Raw genomic sequence first — 12,226 nt, forward strand, 5'->3', positions numbered from 1 at the left:
AAAAGAAGATTAACATTAAGCTACTTTTGTCTGGTTTACTTGACTATTTTTGAAGGGTTTAACAGATTTCAAGTTCTTCATTAATTATCAAAATACCGATCCACGATTGGCTCATTGTATTTTTGTACATTTTTTGTGTAACTAATATTATTACCGTTTCTAACGGAATACTAACGACTTCTTATCACCGCACTAGTTGCGTCTATGATAAGCCATAGCGGGGCAGACTCGACAGCCGTTGTTCTATATAAAGCCTACGTAGACGATTTCCAGACAAATTGCTTATCACGTGACAAAGGTCTCGGTTAAGTAAAAAAAAAAAAAAGTGTTAAAATTAACCATCGTAATCACGACCCCGACAGTCGCGGTTCCGGTGGGGGGGGGGGGGATTCATTTCGCATCTGTCAGATAGTGTTGGAGTACACCGTCGGTGGCGTACCGTTGCCTAGGGTTGCACGGGCTCGGCAGCGGCGGCTGGTGCTGTTGCCGCCGAAAGCGTCCAGCAGCCGACAGTATCTTGTTACCGGCGCCGTGGACCGCACACGCGAACGCACTTGGCCGTGGTTTCCCGCCGTAGCGCAAACGACGAACGCACACACCGGTGACGCGCTCGCCCGCCACGCTGCTGGTCTCTTCGCGCGTCTCTCCCCCGGCCCCTAGCCCCAGTGCCGGTTTTCGAACGCCACCGCCGGCCGCCCTACCGCCACCGGAACCACCGTCGACGTCGACGTCCACAGCGGCGACGACGACGGCGACGACGACGACGCCGCAGCACCGCAGGGTAGGACGGCGCGCTGCGAACACAACGTGACGGCGTGACGGGGCTTAGCCGCCGCCGCCGCAACCATGACGACTGTTGCACTCGGACCGCCGCCGCCGCCGCCGCCGCCTCCGCCGCCGGCCGCGTACCCGCTGCTGCATCAGTGATCATAATATACACGATATATCATACTCTTTATCTGCGGCTGCCCCCTCTGTTCACATAGTGGTCGCCCCTCCATCCGCCGCTAGTGCCGGCCGATCGCTTCCCTAACCACTGCCACTACGGCCACCGCTACTTTTACCATCTCGGCAATCACCACCGCCACCACCACCACCACCATCGGTGCGTAATACTGTTCCGTCACCAGGTAAGACTTCACGGGTTTCTCCTATGCTTCCGAATCCATCTGAACCATATCCGGCCGCCGTCATCCTCGTCGGCATGTCTTTGGCCCGATCTTACCGAACTTACCGCGGGTTGTGTGTTCTGAGATATGATTTAGTTTCTTGACAAACGGTACTCTGGGAATTATTTCGCCCGTGTATTCTCAATCCGATTCGTTTGTGTATAATCGGAAGCACATTCAGTCCATAATTTATTTTCGGAGATCTGTTTACCATTACAGTATGTATATCACAAATATGTTTTCAAAATATTTTGTTTATAATTCCTTTTTTTTTGTGTCCATTGATTAAAAGCTATCAAGTACCCTACCAACGTTTATACACAATAATCATCCCATTTGTTACATAGTAATTAACAAATTTACCATATGATTAAAACAACTCAAGGTTGTGGCCTATCAGTTTAGGAGAACAGTTGAAGGCGAATCAAGTGATACAAATAATTGTTCGATATAATCATCCCCAAATAGCTTTTCAGTGACAAATAATGAATGACGAGTGCAAGAAAAATTGGTATATTTAACAATTTAATAAAATGAGTTGTACCAATAATAATCGGTCATTTTAATCACATCACAATTCGACTTTTGAAGATTGGTAGAATTTTTAGTGAATTTTCAGGTAACTATAGTTATAAGTATAATTTAAGCAAAGGAAATTGGAAATATTACGACAGAAGCTTTTTCAGAAATTGGCAATTGAGAATAATTGTAGAAAAATGTTCGTTTAAGTTACAATAGGACTGTAACACTCCCTCAGTGTGCACTTATATTATGGTGTAAGTAATGTCTCAATATATGAATCTCACAATAATATTATAATAATTTTATTTTGAATGTAAGACATACATTTTTTTGACTTGATCTATCAATTGAGCTAATATCGTTGGTAAAATGAAGTATAAACAGATATTTTTTTTTAGTTTTTTGCTTATTGTAAATGGTAAAAAAAATGTCCAATAAACTGGATTAAATATTTAAAACAATTTTATACGTTTAAACAAAATATGTTTATGTCTGATGTACTAGAAAAAATGTGTTTATTTTCCTAGAACAATGAGCAAAATTACATTTAAATACTCAAAAATCTTACCAGCGTTAATGTGCAACACTTATATAGCTGACAATGATCTTTCAAAGTAGATTAAGAGTCTGGTGGCATGTAAATGTATCCACATTCAACAAATTCTTCTAATAGTTTCCGCTATTAAAAAAGTAAAGCCACTGAAAATCTAAACAAATAGCGTTGATACATCTTACAGAGGGGTATCATAACTCAGGCGGCAAAACAGCGATTGTAGATTGTTTATCCCGGTGTCGTATCAAGATGTCATTGGATGTAATCGAAGTAGTTAAATTTCTAGATAAAAAGTTAACCCAATTTCGGTAAAAATGTATTTGCTGAACCCATTTGAACACATTAAATACACGTTGTACATTACAAGGCCAGAATGCTGTCTAATATAATATACCGTTCGCATGCGTTGAAAATCATTTTTTTGTTAAACGGATTGTTTGAAATTACACGGAAAATAAAACCTGAACGGTACACGTTTCGCGTATATTCATTTTTGTTCAACGTTAACTATAAATTATAATAAATCAGTTTTTTTTTATTTCGGCGATTCGTAATGAAACGATTTGTGCTGCCCTAAATATATTTAAATTAAAAAGTAAAAAGAGACACGTGTATATTACCGTGTTCACGTAATGACAGCTTGCGGCCATTTATTTACACAGATGTCTTTCGGTAAACAAAACGCTTCATTGTTGTTTTTATGTAAATCACGAGCCGGAGATCCGGTCAAATACAAATAGAGGTGAATTGTATCTTCAAATAGCAGATAATCACTTTGGTGGGTTAAATCCTATCTAGAAGAAAGCGCTTGTACAATTATTTTTAAACAAAATGTTTAAGTCATATGAGCCAACACTACATATAGTGTGTACCTATAAAACATAGAAAACATTTAAAAATCTGTATAATTTAGAATTTTTGTTATTCGGAAACCAATTGATTTATTTAGATATGTTTTTAAATTTACAACCAAAAGAAAAACAAATTTGGCGTCCTGCCCTCAAATATGGGTTGCCAACAAACAGCATTCTCATCAATACAAAAATACATTTTGTTAATGTATGTATAAATAAATCGTTTTGAGTATATACATTTTTGGTAATAAAAGAATAATAATAGGTGTTCTGGTCATATCGAAATTCATTGACGAAAAATAATTAAATAAAAATATGTAAACAAACCAGTTCCAAAAAAAAAAGAGAGACACTTATGTTACTACCTACTGTGTCAGGTGTAAAATCTGTGTCACATAAAAAATAGTGTTTGGATAAAAAAAAATATAAAATTAAATATTATAATTTATAACTCGGAAAACTATGTAAAGAGAGTATATAAAATAATCGACACAGCTATATTGATAACCAATATCAGTCCGATATGTAAAAAAACTGTTGATTTTTTTTTCGAAAAAAAAATATCCCAGGAACGAAATGGATAAACCTCATTAACGCAAATGTAATTAATTAGTGAAATATCAGCTGTGTATCAGCAACTCTTTTTGTCTATACACTTTTTAAATATTTTAACGTATGGGAGATTTCTACAAATTATTTTAGTTTGACATACTTAAAATTAACTCGTCATAAATTAGTGTTCTTGAAAATGATTTGTGAATATTATTTAGTTATCCGTCTGAATTGAAAAACTGCCAAGCATAGTCTAGTGGACTGGAAAGGCTTTTGAATGCAGTATTGCCGTCGAGTATGATAACTCATCTTTTGTAATAACCGAATCGGAGTGACATGTGCACAAAACTTTTAGCTTTTCCAAACTTTTTTTTTTCTATAAACACACATCAAATCAATAATTCATATTATTTACTAATCCCGAATTGAAGTATTTCAAATTGAATATAACTTTTCAAAGTAGGAATTAAATAAATAAATAGAAAACTTATAGAACAAGTAGAGCCATCATATTTCCCAATAAAAGCTAATAATAAAAAAAAAAAGTATTAAGATAATTGGATAATATTTATTACTGGAACTAATTTAGTTAAATATTATAATTACAAGGATGTAAAATATATTACAAGTCAGATGATTTACAGATTTTTTAGTTTTTAATTTTCTCTCGACAAGAGCCATTAATTTTTTGTTTTTTCTCTGATGTTTTTAGTTACAGTGGTTCTAATATACCAGCTATTTGTACAAAACTGTCTCATTCGTAAAATTATTAAGATTGGTCAGTTTAGTTAGAGGGAATTTGATTACAAAACAATTACTAGAGTATTACCGTTTACTCTAAGTCAGAATGTATCAAATGAATACAAAAAATGTAACACTTTTATGTATAAAATGTATTTAACGTAAATTAATTAAAGACGTATAAGTCGCTAAAGCACAACCTGCTAAGAGAATCATTATGAACACAATATTATTAAGAAATAATCTCTTGTGAATGGGCGACCCACACGAACAAGCTCATCACACATTCGAGTATCAAAATTGCATATCTTAAGCGCCGGCTTACCATTAAAATGTAACTAAAATATTGTTTTTTTTTTTTTTAAATTCCTTTCTATAATAGTTTTAAGTTGTATGTGTGTTTTATTATTAATACAAATACCGCAGATATCGATTGCATTAATTTTAATCAAAGAACCCGTCTGCGCTCGACCGGCTTTTATGGGTAGAACGGATAAAACTCTCACGCCTGATTACAATATTTTGTTTTTGATGTTTGAAAGCGGAAGGCTTCCTACTGAGTGCATTGGACTTAGATTTTCAAATTTCTCAACGCTTTAAAATGAGTTTGATTATAACCAGTTTTCACACATTTTTTACTCATACTTTTTTTCGGTTTTTAGTAACGTAATCAAAAGTTCATGCACGCTATGGGAAATGTCTTCTTCGTTTCGACAAAAGAAAAAAATATTGTAATTGGACTACTTCACGAGGTGCGAGTGATTTTCTTGTGAAGTATGTTTTTACCACCAAAATAGTTAGTTCACGTTATAAGACAATTTACGTTATAAATTGTACTTATTAGGTATAACAAATCAATCTAAAAATACTGTTAACATAATTAAAACTAAAAAACTTCCCATATTTTGCGACTTTGAATTTTTTACGAGCAGGACCTTGAGTGTTTTTAATACCAAACATAATATTCAAAACATGACAACTTTTAATTTAATAACCAGTTAAGTAGTCGCTACGTATCTACTGATTCGGATAAGGTAATACATTGACAGTGGTGAATCGCTTATATTGTTAACACTGTAATGTAAATTAAAGATGATTGTTAAAAAAAAAAAATGTCAATAAGCAAAAGTCGTTTATCATTTTAAACTTTTCATTATTTTCATTATTTTTAACTGCTGCAGTAGATCAAATGTCAAGCCTGTAAGCCCAAAATGTAATAACACCTAATGATCTCAGTTTTTTATTTTTTTATAATAGTTTATAACCCAAGGTTTATTCTTACCCAGATATCTGGTTCCAATTACTAGCAAATTCAAAATTGCATGTGAAACTAAACATTTAAAAGTTTCGACTGTGGAAGAAGAAGGGCTAAGTTAATTAATCAGCTTGAGAAATATTTAGTTAGTTCGAAGAATGTATAAGTGAAAATTAATAATCAATGTTGTCAATGATTTTCCTCTGAAGATTTCTAATAGGTCGAACTATTCGTTGAGAATTGTTTTATCGAAAATAATCTTTTTATAATCAAATTATAAATAGAAGAGTATATTAATTTGTTTAACCCATAAGACACAGCAAAGTAAAATAATAAAAAGGGCGTAACCAGGTTTTTATATTTTGCATAGGTTGTGGACAGACGATATATGTAATAAATTTGGCTTTATTACAGCGTGACCTCTTATTTTATGTTTCGTATATGATTCATAAGTATCCTAAATATGTATTTATATATATATTTTTACCGATAATACTTGTATAAGCTTTAGTGTAGGATTTTTCAGTTTGTAAATGTCTCCCAAGGCTGCAACATGTAATTTATTGAACATTTCCACGAGAAATTTGTACACACCCTTATTTTATCTTTTATGTCAATGGTTGTCCACAAACACTTCAAATAAGTTGATAAAAGCCGAATCCAGGGGAAACATCACAACTGTTTATTTTTGTATCTTCAACATAAAATAACAAAAGTGTTATTATAGTGTTGTCAATGTAAACCAAATTATATTGTAAAGTTATTTGAAATTTAAAAAATGTACTGTGCAAGTAAATTATTTATACATACATATTGCTATGAAAAAAAAAAAAATATATAATTATTGTTTTTGATTTGAACACACAATATTATATTTTGGTTTGAGTAGACTGTCTGTCATAGAATCTAATAAAACAATATACATATTTTTTTTGTATACAAAGAGCAAGTGAAATAAGACTGCTCAATTTAGCATGAAATCGATTTTTCAATCTATTTGTAAGGTATTATTTATTTATTTATTTATTTAATAACGCCCATTCGGGCAAAGAGTGTACATGGATGATAACAAAATAAAATAATAATTGTAAGAATATTATAACCTCAATTATCTATTAACATTTATTTACCTGTGACCCAGACACATAGCACGAAGTTTAAATTCATTATCAAAATTAAAACCGAAAGCAATATTGTTGCATTCTCTTAACATACGACTCAGGGGATCATTAAAACTGTAAGACTGCGAGTGGAACGAGCATTAAATGCGGGACCGTGCCAATTTATCTTTACCAGTATTTTTGGACAGCTTTTTTTACTATTTAATATATTTAATAGTTATTTAATAGTTTATAAATAAAGGATACATCATTAAACGTCCGCCTGGACGAAAGAGAATGTAAACCAAGTTTAAGTCCTAGATTCTCAACCGAATCGTTTAATCCATATTTATATGCTAAGCATCTTAAAAAAGAAGCCTGAACATTATTTAAACGTCGAATCATGTCAATTTGGTAAGGATTCCAAATTATCGATCCATGTTCAATACCTGAACGAACGAGCGAACAATACAGGGTTTTCAAACATGTAATATTGTTGAAGTCCCAACACTGCCGTCTAACAAATCCAAGCATACGCATAGCTTTAGAATATACGTAGGATATGTGTTCAGAGAACGAAAGGTCTGCAGACAAGATAATTCCAAGATCCTTAATAGAAGAAACTACCTTAATCGTATGTTTATCTATAGAGTATCTATAAATTATGGGGGGTTTTTACGTCTGGTGAACGATATGGCTGCACATTTATTGATATTAATTTTTAAGCGATTCGCAGTACACCAATTAGAAAAATTAACGAGATCTGCCTGAAGTCTATCACAATCGGATATGGAGTTGACCTCACTATACATTTTTAAGTAATTGGCCAACAAACGAAAATTTACAGGATTTGAATATATGCTTCACGTCATTTACGAATAATAAAAAGAGCAACGGCGATAAATGTCCTACTCGAGGAACACCCAAAGATACGACAAAAGAATATGATACCTTTCCTGAAACAATCACCTGTTGCGTTCTACCCGTTAAATAGGATGATAGCCAAGATAGTAACGAGCCACTAACACCTAAAGTATTAAATAAAAGTCTTTGATCCACAGAATCGAATGCCTTACTAAGGTTTGTGTAGATGGCATCTACTTGACCTTATTTTTCCACGATACTACGAGTTTCAGTATAGTACACTAACAAATTAGTACACACTTAAAAGGTCATTAAATAAATTAGTTAATTTAAGCTCTACTAATTTTTCAAAAAGTTTTAAAACTGTGCTTAACTTTGATATTGGACGATAATTGTTTATTGAAACTCGATTATCTGATTTAAAAATGGGTGTTACAGCATTGGATTTGCAAATATTTGGAAAAACGCCTCGGTAAAGAGACTTATTTAAAAGCACGTATAAGGGCGAGCTAGCACTTATCGACAGTTAAGTTAAAAACTATCGGAGGAAGCTGATCAGGCCCACTCGTATTATCTAAACTTAAGCCACTAAGACCTTCAAATACCTCAGCTAATGCAATATGAATGGAAGATATATTAATTGAAGATTCTTGATTTACGGTATTTGGATGGGTAGCACCTATAAAATTCGGTGTAATATACACCGAAGAAAAGTAATCGGCAAAAGCGTCACATATGTCTTCACTACTGTCATATCGTTTCTCATTATAAATCATAGAGAAGGGTTATTATTTCTTTATTATTTGCATATTTCCAAAAACTTCGAGGATTGGCAGACAGGTTTTTTTGAATACTATATAGATACTGATCACGGCAGCGCTTAGAGAAAACCGACTTAGATTATACCAACTGACTAGTTACAATGGTTTATTTTGTGACGGCTTAAGACAAATATGAATTTGTTGTATTGATTATCTATTAGCGTTGTTATTAACATTGCTAAAAGATTGATTACTTGCTTCAATTTAAATAGTATGTGTAATATAATTACTAAAAGAAGAAATTTAATTTAAAAACACAAATTTTCTCTTTGGTATACTACAAATTTAGAATACCTGCAAATACTTTTCACGAGTTTTGTAATTTTAACTTTGATTGTCAAAGACACTAGGAATTCAAAATAAAGTACCGTGGACCGTTGTGTAACGCACAATGACTTTAAAATGTTTTCTTTTGAAAATTAAAATTGCGTTAAACAATGTTAATATTAGAGACAATTTTTAACTTGAACGTTTCACGGTTGCGGTAAAATGGTCAGTTGGAATCAAATATTTGATGAACATTTTCATTAAATATTTATCTAGCAATCTTTTACAAAAAAAAAAACAGTAAACACATTTTTTAACAAGCTATGGTATTCCAAAAAGTAATTACAAACATTTTTTGCAAAGCTAGTGCGGTAATAAGTTTGTTCCTAATCACTTTTCCATACAATAACAAAGCAAATAGACCAACTAAATGTTTAGTCATAACTTATAGCAACTATACAGCGGCTATATTTCATTTCAACTATACTTTTTTTACTGTGTAAATTGGCATTTGGCATCAAAAAGTTTAAGAGTTATTCTTCTATATTACTTCCATGTAATGACTACTTCGTTTCCTTCCAAAATTACATTTTTAAAGATTTTAATTATAATGTTGTACTTGGTTTTGTTTTTTAATTTGATAGGAATATTAGTTTAAGTTTGAATATAATTTTATTCTGAAATTAAAATCCATGTTTTTATTTGATTTAACTAATGTGGATCCACATTTGACGTAAGAGTTAAGTTGATTTTCTTCATAACTTGGCAGGTTTTCCAACTCTAGTATTATGTTAAGACTTGAGTAAATATATTTATTTAAAATTTGAGTCGCATTAAATAGATATATTAATTTCTTATTGAATTGTCAAAACGTACAAAAGTACTTGACAAAATGTATTGATACAATAACTTAATAAGGGTATGACTTTTCGATTTTACTTTGGTTCCTTAAGGGGATTGTATGCGGTCTGTTTTTTTGACGTTTTAGACCAAAAAAACCAGACAAAATTTCGACTACTTAAGATGGTCCGATTTAAATTCTGTAAAGATACGTGATTTTTGGCAACTAGTATTGAAAACATTGTAAATTTTATTTATTTAATTACAAGAAACAGAAATTTTTAATGAAAATCGGCTTCCAACATAACATAGTAAAGTAGCCAAAGAATTCAAATGTCTTTACAGAATTGAAATTGGATTATCCTATGTAGTCAAAATTTTGTCTGGCTTTTTGGTCTAAAATAAACCAAAATGGCTTTTACTCATAGAAAAAATTATTTAAATTAAAAATAATATCTTGAAGCTTATACACCGGTATAAGCTCTTTATTAACCGGTAAATTAATTGACATGATCGAAATTTGTTAAAACCGGTTTTTTCTTAAATATTGCCTATACAAACCTTCTTAAAAACAGACCGCATGAAATCCCCTTAACTATTTATTGTATACTTTTCGTGTTGAGGAAGGGGCGGGGTAATTGATAGTAAAGAACGTTATATTTGCTGTATTAGTGTACAGATTTATTATACTTATAATTTTATTTTTGAGTGTGATATTTGATAAAAAAAAAACAAAACACGCATGATACGTTTTGCTAATATTTGAGAACTGTGTTATATGATTCTCAGTTTGTATCAGAATCAAAGTATAGTATTGACGCCTATAACGTTTATTATTTAATATAATAATAACTCGTAGGTATGTAAATAGTAAGTGGTAACTTGAATACTTGGAATTGCAATTTGAAGTATATTTTAAGTTTCACTGTTAAACGTTTTTTTTTTTGAATAGTAACAAAATATATCGATCCGTGTCAATGAGTTGAAAGGTGTTGGTATGCATTATTCGTTGCAAACAATTGCTATATTAACATTCTCTTGTTAAAAACCATTGACAATAACTATTATTTTGAAACGAATAACTTTTCTCTTACATTAATTCTGGAAACTGAGTGGACGTTCTTTTTTCCTTTATCATTAGTCGTTAACATCATCATAATCATCATTCGTCGCCTATTAGTTTGTAATGTGCACGTTTGGAATTGTTTGTCGTTTCTTCTGTACAAACACAAATAATATACGACCGGTGGATTGTGGCAATTGTTACAAATATCATATAATAGGCTTTTAATTTTGAATACGGTTTGTGTTGGTCTCCGAGCTCCTATTGCGACTTTTGAAAAAGACATTGTTGCCGTGTCGTATGTTTTATGCTAAACAATCTTAAATATTAGATGTTGGTCTGTTTTGTTCGTATAAGGAAACATTTTAGAGTACATACGGGTGTACCCACTGTTAACAAGAAAAGTTTATTGATTAAGAGAGCGTTTTTCGGAGACGATCGCAAACGGGGAAAAAATAAAATAAAAGACACTGGCTATTGAAAAATGTTGAATCGGCCGTTTCACCGCGGGGATAGAAAAGCGTTCAGCCGTCCTATAGGTACATCGGATACGCGACACCGTTGTTGTTCTGTCTCGTTATATGTCTTTTAAAAGCACTGGACAACTATAAATTACACACACGCACACACATTATAAATATATATGTATGCCGGCTGTTCTAACAGGTTGTCGATTGATAAATGTCTCGGGGATTTGGAGTTGATATCCGCGCTGAGATCATTCCAGTCCTCCTTACCCTTCCCCTGAACTAAATCCACGACGTTTCGCCGCCGCCGCCGCCTTTATTCTGAAATAGATACGAATGAAAACGCATTACACCGTTGGCAACGGCGTGTTCGTCCTGTACGTTTCACACTTGCGGTTTTATCTCTATATTTCGAAGACTATTGACCAATCAGCGAATTCGCCACGTGGTATCTGTTCCAATTAGCAGTTAACCTACACACAAACGCCGCCGCCACGGTCAACACTCCAATTTACCAACATTACGAGCGTGGACGCCGTAAAGTATATTATGTATACTATGCAATAGCAATAGTAATAATAATAATAATAATAATAGTAATAATAATCATTACTGTAGTGCTTACTCCGAAACCGTTTTGCAAAAATCTGTAACCCACCGTCGAGAAAACTCGGCACCTACGGTGTAAGATTTTTTTTCTTTCTTCACACGAGTCGTTGGTCGTCATGATTTAAAAAGAGAAGGTAAAATAAATTGAGTAAGTTTCGGATATATCCACGTCACACGTTTTATGCCGACGTTTCAGCATTCGGCTAAAACAATGTCTATAGGATTCGCGTAGTATCAATATTAATGGACAGAACCATGTAGCTAAGGATTCGTTAGTTAGTAGATCTGTAGTAGAAAAAGCCTTTCGCAGTACAACAAGTCCGTTTAAATGATACGAGGTGTTTGTATTGGTTTTTTAAAAACATTTTATTAGATCAAATCAAAACTTAAAACATTTGTTTCCAGGATTTTTGTACATTACCAGTTTTGATGTTCTTCTCTATCCCTATTGATAAAACTTAAGCCCGATGTCTGACTTAAATAGGGGAGATCACCTTTAAATATGCTAGCTTAGCAATGGATTTCCATTAGCATGCAATAACGCGCTAA

General features: G+C 33.0%; 1 protein-coding gene across 3 annotated transcripts in view; it reads left to right on the forward strand.

Annotated features, from left to right (window-relative positions):
- The first annotated feature begins 969 nt into the window (after positions 1–969).
- LOC126838408 (potassium voltage-gated channel subfamily H member 8) overlaps positions 970–12,226 on the forward strand; it is a 127,511-nt gene continuing 116,254 nt past the window's right edge. For all 3 annotated transcript variants that reach the window (XM_050572801.1, XM_050572803.1, XM_050572802.1), the window contains exon 1: positions 970–1,130. The gene's annotated coding sequence lies outside the window, so the exon portion shown is untranslated. The remainder of the gene's footprint in view (positions 1,131–12,226) is intronic.

Source organism: Adelges cooleyi, unplaced genomic scaffold, assembly GCF_023614345.1.
Source record: "Adelges cooleyi isolate 19-005CV unplaced genomic scaffold, UGA_ACOO_1.1 ACOO_flye_CR_arks_rails_tigmint_CR_PRNA_30, whole genome shotgun sequence".
Taxonomy (NCBI): domain Eukaryota; kingdom Metazoa; phylum Arthropoda; class Insecta; order Hemiptera; family Adelgidae; genus Adelges; species Adelges cooleyi.